This window comes from Acomys russatus, chromosome 31 (assembly GCF_903995435.1).
Source record: "Acomys russatus chromosome 31, mAcoRus1.1, whole genome shotgun sequence".
In the NCBI taxonomy this organism is placed as follows: Eukaryota; Metazoa; Chordata; class Mammalia; order Rodentia; family Muridae; genus Acomys; species Acomys russatus.
This window is the reverse complement of record NC_067167.1, coordinates 27586221-27606186: the sequence shown is the minus strand read 5'-3', so window position 1 is coordinate 27606186 and position 19966 is coordinate 27586221.

Below are 19966 nucleotides of genomic sequence, written 5' to 3'. Positions count from 1 at the left end.
GTAAGCAGAGTGAAAGTCCCAGAACGGATGCTTTGCTTATGCTTACTGACTGAAGTACAATCTCCACACAGAGTTCTTAATTAGTTGATAATTCTACAGTAAAATTTGAGATGAACCATATGAATTTTATCCCTTTCTCTCCTAGACTGTTACTCGAGTTTTGAGTGACGATGAAAGAATTAAATGTAAAACTACTAAAAATAAGCATATGGAAATTATTAAATTGAGCTCTATTTCTCAAACATCCTCACTCATCGGTCCTGTCATTGTGTAGGTGCTGAAACTCTACGGTTACAGTGGACCTTGAGAATCCACACTCCTAACAATGTCTATGCCATACACTACATAGATGTGAACAAAACTTCCAAAAAGAAGCTGTGTCCTTGCCCAGTCTATGTCAAAACTAACTTCTTGTGAATAATAGATAAAATTGTTTGGAGGCTATTAACTTAGGAGACTACCGGCTTCCCACAGCCAAAAGAATGCCATTAGATAACATCTTGGTCCTATAGAAACATTTCCTTTATCTCGCCGTAACTGCCTCTGTGCTGTACCGACTAATGTATTTTGAACTTGCCTTGATTTATGACTCCCTTTGTTCTACAAAACTATACAAATTCATAAAACTGTTAGATAATGGAATATTGTTAATGTGTAGGTGTGTTTCCAGGCCCTGGCTACTCAAAAATAGCTCCAGAACAAACTGTCATATTCCCTTTTAGATGAGAGCTATGGTTTGTTTTTGTTTGTTTGTTTGTTGTTTTGTGTGTGTGTGTGTGTGTGTGAGTGTGTGTGTGTGTGTGTCTGTGAATGTTAGCAAAATCTAGGCCACCAATAAAACTACTACTCTACAAGTATTTATTATTTATTTATTTATCTATTTATTTATGTACTGCTCTCATTTATCTCTTAGTGGCTGAGTCTTCTACCTCTACATGTTCTGAATATCAAATGAAATGTTAGTATTAGCCAGGTTCTCTAAAGAAACAGGCATGATATAATGAAAATATATTAATGGATAAGAAATGTGGTCTGTCAGCTTTACAATCCCTGTCTCCCAGTGGAAGTCTAAGAACCCTGTACTCATTCAGTGCACCAGGCTATGTGATTCGCTGGTCTTCACTCTCTATTGGAATGCCAACGAAATAAATTCTAGTACCAGCAAAGGAATGCCTCTGCCACAGGATAGATAAAAGTGTCCATGAAAAAGAGGACAAGCAGGAAAACGTATCTTTTTCATAGTTATTTTAATTTGGGCTTCTACCAGAAGTTAAGGCCCTTAGTTAGTGCAAATCCTCAAATCCTGATCCAATCAGGAAAACCCTCACATGTAGGCTTAGCTGCTCGGGTTTTAGCTGATTTTAAATATGGTAAGGTTGACAACCAAAATGAGCCATCACAAGCCCATGCCTTGTCAACTTGACACACAATCCCATCATGCTTACTTTCAAAAGGCAAACAATAACCAAGTCATAATTCTTCCTAACATGGCACAGTTATCCCACTTAAAACCACAAATGCATTATATATTTTATCATAGCTGGCAATGTCCATTGAACAATGCTTCGTCTTCAGTGTCTTATAGCTTAGAGTGATAACAACCACTGGTATTACCTAAACTGATGTTACATTACATGACAAGAAAGAAAATACAACTATGTATTTAATATATGTGTATATATATATGTGTGTGTGTAAACACATCTTAACAAAACATGATGAAACATTCATGTCTGTTACAATCTTCACTTCCGCAGATGGTCCTGTGTCTCAACTAGTAGTTATAACTACCTTACTCCATTACTCATTCTTCTTTTTTCCACCCATAAAAACTACCTCAGTAGGTCTTGGTAAGAGGAGTGACCCTTACCTTCATTCATGAAGTATTTGGGTTTTTTTGAGTTGTTGTAGCTTCCTGCTGAGTTTAAAAACAGAACATGGTAACACCAAGGATCTCCTGCACTCCCAACATAATCTTCCTTATCTCCATTGCAGAGAAGCAATCCAATTTTCCCCATAGAGCATGCATCTAACAGACATTTCCACACTATTCAGCTGTGTTAACCCTGTTCTCTTTTTTGTTTCTTTGTTTTGAGACAGGGTTTTTCTGTGTATCCTTGACTGTCCTAGACTCACTTTGTAGACCAGGCTGGCCTCAAACTCACAGCAATCTACCTGCCTCTGCCTCCCAAATGATGGCATTAAAGGCGTGCGCCACCACCACCCAGCATTAACCCTGTTCTCATAGAACTTTGTTGACTCCTCTGGGAGTAAGACCTCTCAGTCTTAGACTTAGGGGAGAGGAATAGGGCGAAAGCAGGAAGGAGGGAGGAATGGGAGGATACAAGTGACTGGATAACAACTGAGTTGTAATCTAAATAAATTAATAAAATTACAATTTAAAAAGGACCTCTGTCTGCCAAAGAAATAACACTGGTAAGCTGTTTCCTTTCCTATACTTAGCAATGAAGCTTAGCTCTTGAAGGACATTATAGTGAAGTCACCATTCACCAGGAGACCTTCAGTCACCTGAGAAAATCTGGTGATAGTGATGAGCAATATTCTGGAAGTTTTTCATGGTTTCTCTCTACTTTGAATTCACTCTGACCTATTTAAATGAAAGCTCCACGAAACACTGGTGAAGCACTATTGTGCCTCATAGCCTTAACCACCCTTGTTCAGATAAATCTTGAATCCCACTATAGTTCCTCTGTACAAGACACTGGGAAAGTCTAAACACTGGGTAGCCTGGATCAATAATGCTTCCAACACTGTTATTCCTTTGTTAGGCTCCTGGCTTACAAACATCAGAAGCTTAAAGTAGCCAGAGGGAAGTCTGGACTTCCAGTTCAATGGGATGTTTGCTTTGTGTCCTGGCAGGAGGACTCCCCTGTCAAGAACCGAAACTTCTAGGTCAGCAGAACTTAAGTCACAGGAACAGAAAGCAAAAGCTTTTGTCCTGGATCACTTGAGATGACAGTGAATGGAACCACTGCCAATTTGTGATACAAAAACATTCATGGTATATGTTAATAAGGTTTTTATTTTAATACAAATCAATATGGATTTGAATGTACAATATATGTTAGTATGATTGTACACCAAAGACTATATGAAAATAGCAAAGATTTAGTAAATAACAACTTAAAATTTCACATATAAAGATGTTTTCAATACAAATAGAAGACAAATAATAACTAATTAGAAAAGATGTGTACCTCAACATCTTCTCATTTAAACGTAAGAGTTAACCATTGGTAGGTAGTTAATGTTAACAATGGAATAGTTAAATAAAATGTATGTGCTGATTGGTTAGCCTGTTGCAAGCCTGTGGGGAATCTTTCTTTCTTTCTTTCTTTCTTTCTTTCTTTCTTTCTTTCTTTCTTTCTTTCTGTTTCAGGAAATACTTTAAAATTTTTTATTAAATATTTTACATATACATTTATATTATTACACATATATACAATAAACTACTATGTATAGAACCATGAAACAATTAGAAATTATACAAATGTTACATTCTTAGTGTTTAGGCTATTTGTATTTGACAGCCTTGAAGAAAACATCTTTCCTATCTTTGTGCATCTAAAATTCCAAATGTAAACTAATCTCTATCACATCTTGTCATTATCAACTTAAAACATCTATCTAGACCTAAAAACATCTTAACCCCTAAACAGCTAGGCTTCATTGTAAAACTAAACTAGCTGGTGTTCAACCCAATCAAAGAAATGAGAAGGAATAAAATTGATTACCTGGATACGCCGGGAATGCAGGTTAGTAGCTTTCCAAGATGACAAAGACAGTTTACTACCTGAGCAGTCACCCAAAACTCTCTTGATGTGAGAGTGCCCAGCCCATTGTGGGCACTCTCACCCATGGCCAGATGGTCTTGGGTGGTATAGAAAAATAGTTCAAGCAAGCCATGAAGAACAAACAAGTAGTTCTTCCATGGTCTTTGCATTAAGCTCCCAACTCTAGGCTCCTGCCTTGAGTTCCTTCCCTGACTTCCTTCAGTGATGGAGTGTTACCTAAGATTTGTAAGATGAAATTAATCTTTTCCTTTTCAAAAATTTTATGCTTATTATTGAATTTAAACTTTAGTATGGGTTTATGTATTTCTTTTTGTAAAAATGTATTGTTTTATAAGAAGTTTATGCACGAGTATTATATTAACATAATCTCTATATCTGCCCCTTCCATGCCCCCACGACCTTGTCTTTAGTTATTATTGTTACATATGCATGTTCATATATACAAATGTGTAGAGAAAAATACAACCTGCTGATTCCATTTAGTATTGTTCATACACATATATTTAGTGTTTACAACTTAGAATTAGATCATTTATCAGAGGCTCATCCTTGGAGAAGACTATTTTTATCAGCAGCTATTCATTGTCTACAGTTCTTCATTTAGTTGGAAGACCTTGTGACATCAAAATGTCAACTAATGTCATTATGAATATCAAGGACTATATTGCTTCAATATCATGGGTGTAGTTCCCTGTCATATATAGAATACATGATGATACAGCATACTTTTTGGTCCTCTGTATCTTATAATTTTGTCTTCCTCTCTTTCCTAACATTCCAAAAGCATTAGGTTTAGGAGTTGAACTGTAGATTTACAAATTGGGCATGGGCACCACAAAGTCAGTTGTCTATATTTTTACTAGTTTTAGTTTTCTGTGATGATCTCCATCTCCTCCAAAAATAAAATTATTTGATGAGACATGAAATCGACAGGCAAACAATTGACAAGTGTGACCTCTTAAAACTAAAATAGAAAAAATTCTCAATAGCAATAGAAATAACCATCAAGGTGAAAAAGAAACCTGCAGTGTGGAATAGGATCCTTACCAGCTACACATCTGATTGAGGATTAATATTCGGAATATACAAAGAATTAAAAAAAAAAAAAAAACAAGACTTAAAAATGGGCTGTAGATCTGAACAGAGTTATTTCCATTTTTTTCCAAACAAAGTTTCTTCTTGTAGCCTTAGCTGTCCTGGAACTCACTCTGTATAACAGGCTGGCCTCAAACTCACAGAGATCCACTTGCCTCTGCCTCCTGAGTGCTGAGACTAAAGGAATGCATTATTGCTTTTGAATAGATCTGTATTATATTGAACCTTGTAGTGCATGCCTTTAATTCCAACACTTGAGAGGCAAAGAGAAAAACATGCAGATGTTTGACTTCTAGGCTATGTATGAATTCCAGGCATACAATAGCTACCTACACACTGCATAAAAGAAAAGTTATATGATATTAATATATTATATTACATAGGGGAATCATGAAATAATCCAATACATATAGCAGGTCAAACAGCTATAATAATTCTTCAGATTTTCTATATTCAATGGTAAGAATTGATGAGTGGCTACTTTTCTACTGAAAAGTAGTTCAGACATCTTTACTCACTTGTGCCCTGCTCTTTGCTTCTTACATGGAGTTAGTGGAGAAAGCATACCTCCTAAGAAATCTGAAACACCATATTTCCCTCACATTGCACTAGTGAGAAGAGCTCACAGCACAGTATCCAATTATAAGAGGGCCTACAAAAGCCTTAAACCCTGAAGAAGAAAAAAATCATTTTGGTAAAATCTTAGCCAGTGACTGTGTATATGGGTTGACCAGATGGCTTAGAGCTGAAGCACACCCAGGCTCAGCTTCCAGCACTCATATTGCACCTGATGCTCTCTTGTCTCCATGGGCAGCAGACATGCACATAATGCACAGATGTGCATACATGCAAAATGCCCATAAGTGTAAAATAAAATAGATTAAATAAACTAATTGTATTCTGATAAGAAAATTCATATGAATAATATTGATTTGCTTGGCAAAAACAATATGAGCAAAATTAAACTTTTGCTGGCATATAAAAATTTTTAAATAGATCGAAAATGTTATGGGAACAACCAAATACATTCTAATGTCATTTAGGCTTGCCCCACAAGTTGTAATCCCATAACTAAGACCATGATCAGGTCCATAAAGCTGTTCTGATAGTTCATAAACCCTGGGAGGAGATCTGCTACTGTTATTCTTCTAAATGGACATAGTATTAAAGCAAATCATAATGACAATAATTATACCTAGAGATTAAAGCATCTCTCAACCCTCAACAAAGAAATTTCTTCCCGCCGTAAATGGTGATTATTACAGAGACTAGCAACTGATGAAGATGTAGAGGATCAAAGACTTCAGAGCCTCATTCCTAACTAGAATATTTATAACATGTTCCTCTCCACAAGGCTATTAATCATCAGAGAAGAGGGATCATAGTAATTCTAAGAGCCAGAGCAGGTGGATGGTGACACTCAAACAGTGTTAGACAGATACAATTGGGGCAGTTTTATGTAGGAAACTACAGAACTTGTGGCAGCATTCATAAGACCCAGGAAAGCCCATGCCACATAAAATCTCAGTATGGGCAATAAGGTAGGTATAAAGTCCCATGCCTAGCTGAAGTTATATTGTCAAATGGTATCTGGTAGGAAAGAGAAAGTACGAATATATTTTTTAAGTGAATGATCTCTGGTAGGTTGACCATGCTCCAGTGGATAGACATACACCCAAGATTATATGGACAGTACAAATTAATCTCCATTAGCCTAAAATACAAAAAGAAGAAGAAGAAGAAGGAGAAGAAGAAGAAGAAGAAGAAGAAGAAGAAGAAGAAGAAGAAGAAGAAGAAGAAGAAGAAGAAGAAGAAGACATGATATTGGGGTTTAGGAGGTGGGGAGAATATGAAAGTGTTTGAAATGAATATGATCAAATTATATGAAAATCTCAATAGATTAATAACAATATTAATAATATATTAAACAATGGTTGATAAGATGGATTAGCGCTGAAGAGCACCCAGTTTCAACTCCCAGCACCCACATTGTAGCTCCCAACTGCCTGCTACCCTGTTTTTGTGGGACCTGATGCTTTCTGGTCTCCATGGGCATCAGATATGCACATGACGCATAGGCATACATACAGGTAAAACACCCATAAATGTAAAATAAGATAGATTAAATAAATTAATTGTATTCTGATAAGAAAATTCATCCTAAATAATATTTACTGTAATAGCAGGCATTTCTTTTAGAGGCTTTCATGATTAGTGTTATACTTACACTATATGCTAGTTGTTTTCTTTCCAAAACTGCTGTTTAACATAAATATTACACAAAACCCATGGTTGCTGACTCAAGGATGTACACACAAATAAATATATATTATCTTAGATTATAAAGTAGTGTGTGAAACTAATCAGCCTTTATGTATACACAGGATTACTGTAAACTAGAATTTTGACAAATGTATACTTGAATTACAAATAACTAAGGCTATCTTAGTGTTTTTAAAGAATGTAGGCTGTTAGTCATTGTTTGAAAACATGATATAAAGAAGCAAGTTACAGGGTGATTTATATCACTAATATTAAATAACATTAGACCTAAGAGCAATATGTGTTGAGGCAAATAAGTACAGTGATGCTTCTAGTATATTTTTCTCATTCTTTAAAAAAATTAATAATTTAGGTAGAAAATACCCCATTCCTAGTATTTCTAATCCGAACATTTCTTTTTTTAAATTTATTTATTTTATTATGTAAACAATGTTCTGCCTGCATGACTGTCCACAAGATCTCATTATTGATGGTTGTGAGCCACCATGTGGTTGCTGGGAATTGAACTCAGGACCTCTGGCAGAGCAGACAGTGCTCTTAACCACTGAACCATCTCTCCAGCTGCCACACATTTCTTTAGACTATTACAAAGTTTGCTACAGGAAGAAAAAAAAATCATCTCAATGCATTTAAAGTTTGAGGTAGAAAAAGTTCTAGTGCAAAGACACCTGACAGATTTTTTATTACTGTAATCCAATTTAAAGGTTGATATTTATAGTTAGAGTCATGGAATTTCCTAACCAACTCCATTCACTTAGATGAATAAACTAAGCTCAGTCATGTTAATCCCTACACTGAAGAAAAAACTTCTCAAGACACTGCTTGGTTTCTCATAGTTACTGCACAGCGAGAATGAAATGCAAGCCCTTAACATATGGCTCTCATCATTACTTCATTACTTTGATCATTGATATTACTGAAGCCCATTGAATATTATCTTAACCAACAAGAAAAATTAGGTACCTGATTACCTTTGTCCTTTGGATGAGAAACCACTGTATGAAACTTCACATGAAAAACCAGCTTCCTTGTTGTGTTCACAAACTTATGGAAGCAGGCATGCATAGTACACAGACCTTTTGGAATAACGGATGAGGATAATCCTCATTTCAGATAGCGTTTATACCCACTGAAAATAAAGAATAGAAATATATGTTTTAGAAATAATACAGAGAGATAATATCTTTAACATTAAAATAATATTAACCTATTTTAAGGTCCTAGGAATTAATGCCATGCAGGAAAATCTTTCTACAATATAAATATACACATATATACATAAACCAACTATTTTGGAAGCATTAGATATTACCAGTATATGTATATATACACACACACTCATATATATGTATATGTGTGTATATATATATATATATATACACAAAAATTGTGTGTTTCATCTGTCTATGTACTGTGAGCCATATGTGGGTTGCATAGATTTTATGTCATGAACACTGAAGAATAAGATGTGAAAAGATGAGTCAAGCCAAAGTTAGGAAATAGCAGGTATTCTAGTATTTGCTACTGAATATTTGTCTTTAAAAAAAAAATCACAGTAAACTGAAAGTTGAAGCAGCCAAATTGCATAGTACAAGTTCAAAATTAGAACTGTCAAGGACACTGTAATCAAACGGCAGCTAGATAAGGAACACTGGAAATAAGGGGCCCGAAGCAGTTGAGTGTGTGTAGGGATCTTTCTAGTTGTCTGTGTGCATGTAGCGTTACGGATTGTCCATGGAATATTATTAAATGGAAAAGTGTGGGCTTTCTAAAAGCATGGCAGCCTCCAGGCAATTAGATACAGCAGCATTCTGCAAGAGCAAGTAGTGAGAGAAAGCAGAGTTCATTTATGTTTGGCAGCCTGCTTCAGAAGTCAAATATTTTTACCATGGACTAACACGAGGCAATAATCTTAAGGAAATCTTGCTTCAAGGGGGGAAAAATCACAGATCTCCATCTCTAAAACAAACAAACAACAAACAAAACAGCAACAACAAAAACAAACAAAACAGCATCAAATCATATGGTTAAAAGATTCAGTCATCCTCAGCAGGCCATTTTGTAAATGTTCACTTGCTACTAAAGATACTCAATTCTACACGAATAAATGTGTAGTTTGAAAAAAAAAAAAAAAAAAAAAAAAAAAAAAAAAAAAAAACCAGACACAAAGCCTTTAAATTATTTGAGGAGGAGGATCCAAGATGGCGGCGAGCAGTGTGGACCGCGTTTGGAGGCTCCAGTGAACAATTCAGGGAATTGCACAGATTTCTGAGCCAGGAACACCGAGGTCCGAACATCACGGCAGCGGGAGTGCTCCACGGTTCGGAGGGACCAGGGTGCGGAGGACCTGCGTGCCCCTGCACACGGGAGGAGCGTGGTTTTTCTCTGATCGGAGCGGCAGCGGTAGAGGCGGCAGCACCAGCGGCACCAGCAGCGGCGGCTGAGGTTTGCAGCTCATAGCCTTCCGGTGGAGGCGATTGGTGTGGTGGCTGGTGGGAATTGCTGCGGGAGAGGGGACTCGGGGCAGGATTTGGGTCGCGTGGAGCCTTTGGACCCAGATTGGACTCGGCGGACAGTTCGGCCCCAGAGTCCCGGGTATTGGCCCGGCCCAGCAAACAATTCCGCCTGAGGCACTAACTCAGCGTGGCCATAGCTCCCCTGCTATGGCGCAGGCTTAGTTGAGCACGCTGCTCCACACTAGGCACTACCTCAGCTCAGCGGCAGCTCCCCTGCGGTGACACAGTCTGGGCGGAGCACTTGGTTTCACCACAGGCGCTAACTCAGAGCAGCCGCAGTTCTCCTGCTGTGGCGCAGGCTTGGTGACGTGCTCGGTTCCATCCTAGGCACCACCTCAGCTCAGCGGCAGCTCCCCTGCGGGGACACAGTCTGGGCGGAGCACTTGTCCCACCACTGGCGCTAACTCAGAGCAGCCGCAGTTCTCCTGCTGTGGCGCAGGCTTGGTGACGTGCTCGGTTCCATCCTAGGCACCACCTCAGCTCAGCGGCAGCTCCCCTGCGGGGACACAGTCCGGGCGGAGCACTTGTTCCACCACTGGCGCTAACTCAGAGCAGCCGCAGTTCTCCTGCTGTGGCGCAGGCTTGGTGACGTGCTCGGTTCCATCCTAGGCACCACCTCAGCTCAGCGGCAGCTCCCCTGCGGGGACACAGTCTGGGCGGAGCACTTGTCCCACCACTGGCGCTAACTCAGAGCAGCCGCAGTTCTCCTGCTGTGGCGCAGGCTTGGTGACGTGCTCGGTTCTATCCTAGGCACCACCTCAGCTCAGCGGCAGCTCCCCTGCGGTGACACAGTCCGGGTGGAGCACTTGTTCCACCACTGGCGCTAACTCAGAGCAGCCGCAGTTCTCCTGCTGTGGCACAGGCTGGACAGAGCTCTCGGTTCCACCAGCTCTAAGACTCTGGTTGGACACAGTGTACAGTTTGAATCCAGAATTCCTGGCTGAGATTGGTGGTCAGTTCGGGCCCTGAGTCAATAACTGACCACAGCACGCACTTTGGGCCAAAAGGCCCTAGTGGAGCTTGGTGCGTAGTCCCAGCCCAAAAATTCTGGCTGGGCCCTGTGTGCATTTTGGGCCCAAAATCCCTAGCTGAGCTTGGCAGACGGTTCTGGCCCTGAGAATCTAGCTGAGTTCTGCCCGTGGTTCGGTCCCAGTGCTCCTGGCTGGACTTGGCAGGGAACACAGAAGGCTGTGGATACCTTGGCCTGACCCAACGCTCATTCAGAGACCCAGAACAATTGCAGGATCCACAGCAGAGAGGGACTGAGGATCACTGGCTGTGAGAGACCAGAACAACAGGGCTAACCTCCTAACATCCACACCAGTGAAGCTTTGAGCTCGCAGCCTAGGGAAATCGTAAGAAAACAAGTGAATCTATCATCAGACACCCTCCATTCAACTCTGGAAGCTACCCAACAAAACAAAGACGTCAAGATGTCTAAAGGACAACGAAAAAGCATACGCAAAAAACCCCAAAACAACATGGCGTCTCCAGTTTCCAGCTATCCAAAGAAAACCACCCAGAGAACTCAAATACAACGGAAATACAAGAAAATGACCTCAAATCCTTAGTAATGAGGATGATAATGGAGGAAACAAATAAAATTCGTAATCAAATGCAGGAAGACGCAGACAAACAGGTGAGAGACATAAAAGAAGCACATAGAGTGGAACTGGAAAAATTGCAGGAAAATGCAAACAACCAGATGAAAGAAATAGCTAAAACGGTTCAAGCTCTGAAGACCTATAAAGAGGCAATGGAAGAAACTCAGGAATATACAAAAAATCAGATGAAAGAAATCAAAAAATCAGTTCAAGATCTGAAAATGAAAATGGATTCAATGATAAACACACAGACAGAAGAAAAACGAGAACGTGAGACCTCAGAGAAGAAGGCGAGCAACACAGAGGTGAGCTTTTCTAACAGAATCCAAGAGATGGAAGAACGAATCTCAGGGCTAGAAGATACAATCACAGATATTGAATCAACCATTAAAGAAAATGCCAAATCTGGAAAACTCCTGACACAAAACATCCAAGAAATTAAGGACACCATGAAAAGAAGAAATTTGCGGATAATAGGCATTGAAGAAAGAGAAGACATCAGACTCCAGGGCCCAGAAACTATTCTCAACAAAATCATAGAAGAAAATTTCCCCAATCTAAAGAAAGAGATGCCTATAAACATACAAGAGGCCTACAGAACACCAAATAGAATTGACCAGAAAAGAAAAACTGCCCGCCACATAATAATCAAAACACAAAACATGCAGAACAAAGAAAAAATATTAAAAGCTGCAAGGGAAAAGGGCCAAATAACATTTAATGGTAAACCTATCAGAATTACACCTGACTTCTCAGCAGAGACCATAAAAGCCAGAAGGTCCTGGACAGAGATCCTGCAAACCCTAAGAGAACACAGATGCCAGGCCAGACTACTTTACCCAGCAAAATTATCAATAACCATTGATGGAGAAAACAAAATATTCCATGACAAAAACAAATTCAAACAGTACCTATCCACAAACCCAGCTTTACAGAAGGTACTAGAAGGAAAACTCCATCCCAAAGGGTCAAGCTACAACCAAAACTACCCAGGAAATAGATAACTATCCCATGGCAAAAACACAACTACACAAACGCTCGACTGGAAACAACATCAAATTAAGACTCTTAACAGTCACTGGTCATTAATATCTCTCAACATCAATGGCCTCAATTCTCCAATAAAAAGACACAGACTAACCGAATGGGTACATAAACAAGACCCAACATTCTTCTGCATCCAAGAAACACATCTCACCCATAATGAAAGGCATTACCTCAGGGTAAAAGGTTGGAAAAAATATTCCAAGCAAATGGTCACAAGAAGCAAGCAGGTGTAGCCATTTTAGTATCGAACAAAATAGACTTTCAACCAAAATTAATCAAAAGGGATGAGGAAGGACACTTCATACTCATCAAAGGTAAAGTCAACCAAGATGACATCACAATTCTGAACATCTATGCTCCCAATACAAGGGCACCCACATATGTAAAGATCTCCTAAAAAGCTTAAACCACACATCGATCCCCACACAATAATAGTGGGAGACTTCAACACCCCCACTCTCACTGAAGGATAAGTCATTGAAACAGAAACTAAGCCGAGAAAATAACATCATTAACCAATGCCATGGGTCAAATGGATCTAACAGATATCTATAGAACCTTTCACCCAAACAAGAAAGAATACACCTTCTTCTCTGCACCCCATGGAACCTTCTCCAAAATTGATCACATCGTAGGTCACAAAGCAAGCCTCAACAGATACAAGAGGATTGAAATAATACCTTGTATCCTATCAGATCACCATGCTCTTAGGCTGCAATTCAACAACAACAGAAATAACAAAAAGCCTACACGTTTGTGGAAACTAAACAACTCTCTGCTAAATGACACCTGGGTCAGGGAAGAAATAAAGAAAGAAATCAAGGAGTTTCTGAAATTCAATGAAAATGAAGAAACAACATACCCAAATTTGTGGGATACATTGAAAGCAGTGCTAAGAGGAAAATTCATAGCACTAAGTGCCTTTAAAAAGAAATTGGAAACATCGCACATAAGCATCTTAACAACACAACTGGAAGCCCTAGAAAAAAAAGAAGCAGAAACACCCAAGAGGAGTAGACGCCTGGAAATTATCAAACTCAGGGCTGAAATTAACAAATTAGAAACTAAGAAAACAGTCCAAAGAATCAACAAAACCAAAAGCTGGTTCTTTGAGAAAATCAACAAGATAGACAGACCATTAGCCAAACTAACTAAAAGGCAGAGAGGACAGTATTGAAATCAACAAAATCAGAAATGAAAAGGGAGACATAACAACAGACACCGAAGAAATTCAAAGAATCATAAGATCCTACTTTGAAGGCATATACGCCACAAAATTTGAAAATCTAAGGGAAATGGACGATTTTCTTGATCAAGTTCACTTGCCAAAGTTGAGTGAAGAACAGATAAACAAGTTAATAGTCCCATTTCCCCGACAGAAATAGAAGCAATCATCGATGGTCTCCCAACCAAAAAAGCCCAGGGCCAGATGGTTTCAGTGCAGAATTCTACCAGACCTTTAAGGGCGAGCTAATACCGATACTCTTCAAGCTACTCCAAAAGATAGAAATGGATGGAAAATTACCAAATTCATTCTATGAGGCCATAGTCTCATTGATACCTAAACCTCACAAAGACTCAACAAAGAAAGAGAATTTCAGACCAATTTCTCTTATGAACATAGATGCAAAAATACTAAATAAAATACTTGCAAAACGAATACAGGAGCACATCAAAGATATCATTCATCATGACCAAGTAGGCTTCATTCCAGGCATGCAGGGATGGTTTAATATACGGAAATCCATCAATGTAATCCATCATATAAACAAACTGAAAATAAAAAACCACATGATTATCTCCTTGGATGCAGAGAAAGCATTTGATAAAATTCAACACCCATTCATGTTTAAAGTTTTAGAGAGATCGGGGATACAAGGCACTTTCCTCAACATAATAAGGCTATATACAGCAAGCCAATAGCCAAAATCAAAGTAAATGGTGAGATACTCAAGGAAATTCCTCTCAAATCGGGAACAAGGCAAGGCTGCCCACTCTCTCCATATCTCTTCAATATAGTACTCGAAGTTCTAGCCAGAGCAATAAGACAACAAAGGAGATCAAGGGGATCCAAATGGGAAAGGAGGAAGTCAAATTATCCCTCTTCGCAGATGATATGATAGTGTACATAAGTGACCCTCAAAACTCCACCAGAGAACTCCTAAAGCTGATAAACACCTTCAGCAATTGGCTGGATACAAAATTAACTCAAAAAAGTCTGTAGCCTTCCTATACACAAATGACAAGCTTGCAGAGGAAGAAAATTAGGAAAACCACACCCTTCACATTAGCCACAAGCAATATAAAATATCTAGGAGTTACCCTAACTAAGCAAGTGAAGGACTTGTATGAAAAAAATTTCAAAACTCTGAAGAAAGAGATTGAAGATGACCTGAGAAGATGGCGTGATCTTCCTTGCTCATGGATCGGGAGAATTAACATAGTAAAAATGGCCATCCTACCAAAAGCAATCTATAGATTCAATGCAATCCCTATCAAAATAACTACACAATTTTTTAAAGACATTGAAAGTTCAATTCTGAACTTCATATGGAAAAACAAAAAACCCAGAATAGCTAAAACAATCTTGTACAATAAAAGATGCTCCGGAGGAATCTCCATACCTGATCTCAAACTGTACTATAAAGCAATAGTACTTAAAACAGCATGGTACTGGCACAGCAACAGGCTGGTTGATCAGTGGAATCGAATCGAAGACCCAGATATGAATCCACACACATATGGTCACTTGATTTTTGACAAAGAAGCCAAATCCATTCAATGGAAAAAGGATAGCATCTTCAACAAATGGTGCTGGTCTAAACTGGAGGTCTATGTGTAAAAAAATGAAACTGGACCCATATTTGTCACCCTTGCACAAAACTCAAATCCAAGTGGATTAAAGACCTCAACATAAAACCAGAGACACTAACTCACTTAGAAGAAAAGTGGGGAAGAGCCTGGAACATATTGGCACAGGAGACAACTTCCTGAACAGAACACCAACGGCCCAGGCCTTAATGTCAACCATTCAATAAATGGGACCTCATGAGGCTGAGAAGCTTCTGTAAGGCAGGAGACACTGTCAAGAGAACAAAGCGACAGCCTACAGACTGGGAAAAAATCTTCACCAACCCTACATCTGACAAAGGTCTAATATCCAAAATATATAAAGAACTCAAGAAATTAAACACCACCAAACCGAATAACCCAATTGAGAAATGGGGCTTGGAACTAAACAGAGAATTCTCACAGAGGAGTATCAAATGGCTGAGAAACACTTAAAGAAATGCTCAACCTCCTTAGTCATCAGGGAAATGCAAATCAAAACAACTCTGAGATTCCATCTTACACCCATCAGAATGGCTAAGATCAAAAATTCAAGCGACACCACATGCTGGCGAGGATGTGGGGAGAGAGGAACACTCCTTCATTGCTGGTGGGAATGCAACTAGTACAGCCACTTTGGAAATCTATCTGGTGCTATCTCAGAAAAATGGGAATAGGGCTTCCTCAAGACCCAGCTATTCCACTCCTTGGAATATACCAGAAGATGCTCCAGCACACAACAAGAAAATTTGCTCAACCATGTTCATAGCAGCCTTATTCATAATAGCCAGAACATGGAAACAGCCTAAGTGTCCCTCAGTAGAAGAGTGGATAAAGAAACTGTGGTACATATACACTATGGAATACTACTCAGCTATTAAAAACAAGGAATTCCCGAAATTGTGGATAAATGATTGAGCTAGAAATGATCATAATGAGTGAGTTAACCCAGAAGCAGAAAGAATCAATGGTATATACTCCCTTATATCTGCATACTAGCCCAAGGGGCATGTCCCACGAAAGCCTTCACTTACCAGGAAACTGGGACAGAGGGGAAGGCATCCTATTGGGACTCTAAATGAGAGACGCATGGGAGAACAGCAAAATAAAAGGATCCAGAGGGTCCTAGAAATCTACAAGTAGAACAATATGATAGCAGATTTGGGTCCAGGGGTCCCGCTCAAACTAAGGCACCAGCCAAGGACAATACAGGAGGTAAACTTTAAACCCCTTCCCAGATCTAGCCAATGGTCAGAATATTCTCCACAGTTGAGTGGGAGAGGTGTGATACGACTTTCTCACATACTCTGGTGCCTCACATTTGACCATGTCCCCTGGAGGGGGAGACCTGGTGGCACTCAGAGGAAGGCAGCAAGTAGCCAAGAAGAGACTTGATACCCTATGAGAATATATAGGGGGACGTAATCCCCCTCAGGAACAGTCATAGGGGAGGGGAATAATGGGAAAATGGGGGGGGGAGGAATGGGAGGATACAAGGGATGGGATAAACATTGAGATGTAACAAGAATAAATTAATAAAAAAAAAAAAAAAAAATCAACTTTGTTTCACAGCAACACAAATTACTTAGCCAGATTTTTCACAGTCATTTTCTTTTCTTGGGTAATACATTTACTTGCTTATTCTTGTTTTTTCTGTAATTTTCTTACCTTTTCCATCTTTTCTATTTTTTAAAATGTAAATAAATTTTCAAATATTTTTGAAATATTAGTTTTAATATTTAAATAAAGTCTTAGTTTTGAGAAAAAAAAAAAATAAATAAATTATTTGAGGATTGATTTATAAACCCAGGAAGCAAAATGTTTAAGCAGAATACATAAGAGTTGTTCAGTATAAGATAAACTGTTTTCAGAACATGTTAAATATAAATAAAAAGAACGGAAAGCAGAGAAATGCTTGTATTCACACAAATTCTTTGGAAAAAATACTTTGATAGTATGCTAATGCACCTGAAAAATCAGACACATGAGAGGTTCTAAGAATTCTGGGTACAAAAGTCACACAAAACAACTTGTATTGATGACATCCTTATTTGGCTACCTGTTAGTGACATCAAAAGTGATCTTATGCCCAGCAGTGGTGCTGCACACTTTTAATCCCAGCACTTTGGAAGCAGAGGCAGGTGGATCTCTGTGAGCTTGAGTCCAGCATGGTCTATAAATGGAATTCCAGGGCGGAAAGGACTGTTACACAGAAAAAATCCTGTCTCGAAACAAACAAAAAAAAAGTGACCTTCTATATCCTTCAACCAAAGTAACACGAACACAGTCCATGGCCTCCTATCAGTTGTACACCTACACCCACAGGGAAGGTGTGTTTCTTCTGTGTCTCTCTAGAGAGTATGTACCATTAAGTATTATTCACGTTTTAGCATCCATCTCACATCTCTTCTATAGCCCTGAATTGTTCCACTCATGCCTTATGACTTCAGTGTGAAGTGCTCCCTCTCAGGATCACTGTTTGAACACTGGGTCCCCAGCTTGGATTACTAATTTGAGAAGCTTAGCAATCCTTAGAAAGGAGAAACTAGTGAATATAAGCCACAGAGGGCAGATATTAAGCATCATAACTAGGCCTTATTGCTCTGTGTTCCATCAGCTATAAGCTTTTCTACCACTGACAAAGTCACTTCAGCTGCCACCACACACCACTCTGTCAGAGTGAACTGCATTCCCTGGATCTTAAGCCAAAATAAAAACAAAAACTACTCCAGTGTGGAAGGTCGATGCCACAAAGAGAGGAGTTCCAGTGTGTGAGGATGCCTCAGGACTCAAGTCCACCCACACTAGTTGTATATTGTCCCACTATGTGATAACTGACTCCATCTTCTTACCTTTGCCTTTTAATAATTTTTTCCTTAATTTTACAGTTTATTTATGGGTCTCCATAAGTATTTCATGTCATTTTATTTCCCTCATCCTCCTCCCACTGTTCTGCCTGCTCTCCCTTCCACACAATATCTTTTTGCCCCTAGAGCCCCCTTTTCCTTTATGCTCTGCTGTCTCCCCATCTCCTCTCCTTGACTATCATTCTATTTCAGTAGCATGGGAATCTTTACAATTTTCAGTTCTTTACGCATTTTCTTCTCACCTGAATATACATATATACTAGGCTAGGATTCACATATGAGAGAGAACATACAATGTCATTCCAATCAAAGATTACCTTGTTCAAAATAATATCATCTAGTGACATCCATTTCCTGCATATTTTAATGATTCCATTTTTCTCTACAGTTAAATAAAATTCCATGCTCTATACATACCACATTCGCATTATTCATTTCATCTGCGGGTGGCTATGAGGGTTGACATCATGTCCTTGTCATTGTGAAAGAAGTAATGACAAGCATAGGTGTGCAACTGTCTTTGTAGTGGATGTAGACTTATTTGGGGATATGCCCAAGAGTGGTGCAGCTACGTCCTATCTTAGTAGCTTTTTGAGAATGTTCCACACCTTCAAATATGCATTCATGTTTATTAGTTTAATATGTAGATAATGATATCAAAGGAAAATACAAACAAATAACAAGAAACAGACACAGCATAGCTGACAGCAAGAATGAGGATAGATTGCAGGACATAGGTAGAGAGGGTTAGCCTGAAATGAAGGATGAAAGTCTATGCTTGGATAATACGTGAAAGAACATGCAAATCTTTAAAAGTGGTTTAAATACTATCCTGAAAACCTCTGTCCTAGTAAAAGTTTAAGTCAAAGACATGTGGTATGTTCAAGAAAGTGGCTGCTGTGAATAGTGAGGTAAATTTCCAAGAAGGTACGTGGGAAACATGAAGAGAATATGTAGGCTGAGACAAAATGGATACAGTTTTATGTTCAGTTTCATTGTCTCACTGTGAGCTATCAAAGTAGAAATATTTAAAGGAAATTTAATTGAGAATATATTGGTATTTTGCCTGCACATGGGTGTGTGTGAGGGTGTCAGATCCCCTGGACCTGAAGTTATAGACAGTGTGAACTGTCTTGTGGATGCTTGGAATTGAACCTGTGTCCTCTGGAAGAGTAGTAGTTCTCTTAAGCACTGAGCCGTATCTCCAGCCCCCAGAATTTCCTCTTAATGGAAGGTACACCATGCACAAATACAAAGTAGATATTCAGCTCACTTGTATCTGGAAACAAAGAATAGTGCACACCAGCTAGAATGAAGAAAATAAATCTCTCTGCAGGATTTATAGGAAATAAACAAATTTTAAAAGCCTTAGAGGCCTGGTGGCACTCAGAGGAAGGATAGCAGGCTACTAAGAAGAGACTTGATACCCTATGAGCATATACAGGGGGAGGAGGTCCCCCCTCAGTCACAGTCATAGGAGAGGGGAGTAAGGGGAAAATAGGAGGGAGGGAGGAATGGCAGGATACAAGGGATGGGATAACAATTGAGATGTAATATGAATAAATTAATAAAATATATTTTAAAAAGCCTTAAGCCATGTAATAATATGACAGGCAAATTTCAATATTATAATATTAACTGTAAAAGATCTGAAGAATGAGCATGTATATTTGTGAGCAGTATGCTTCCTTAATGTGATTATTTAGACACATATATTTGCAATTAAATTTTGCTTAGTGAGATTAAAATAAGTTTTAAAAAGTGCTTTAAAATATCAAACAGAAACCTCAGCTGATGATAAATGCTTTTAAATATTAGTAGTATTTGAAATTATGAGAAAGGATGCAATTGGTGATGAAGAACATATGAATTAGATGAGACCAGAGAAGCATGATGAAACTCCAAATGAT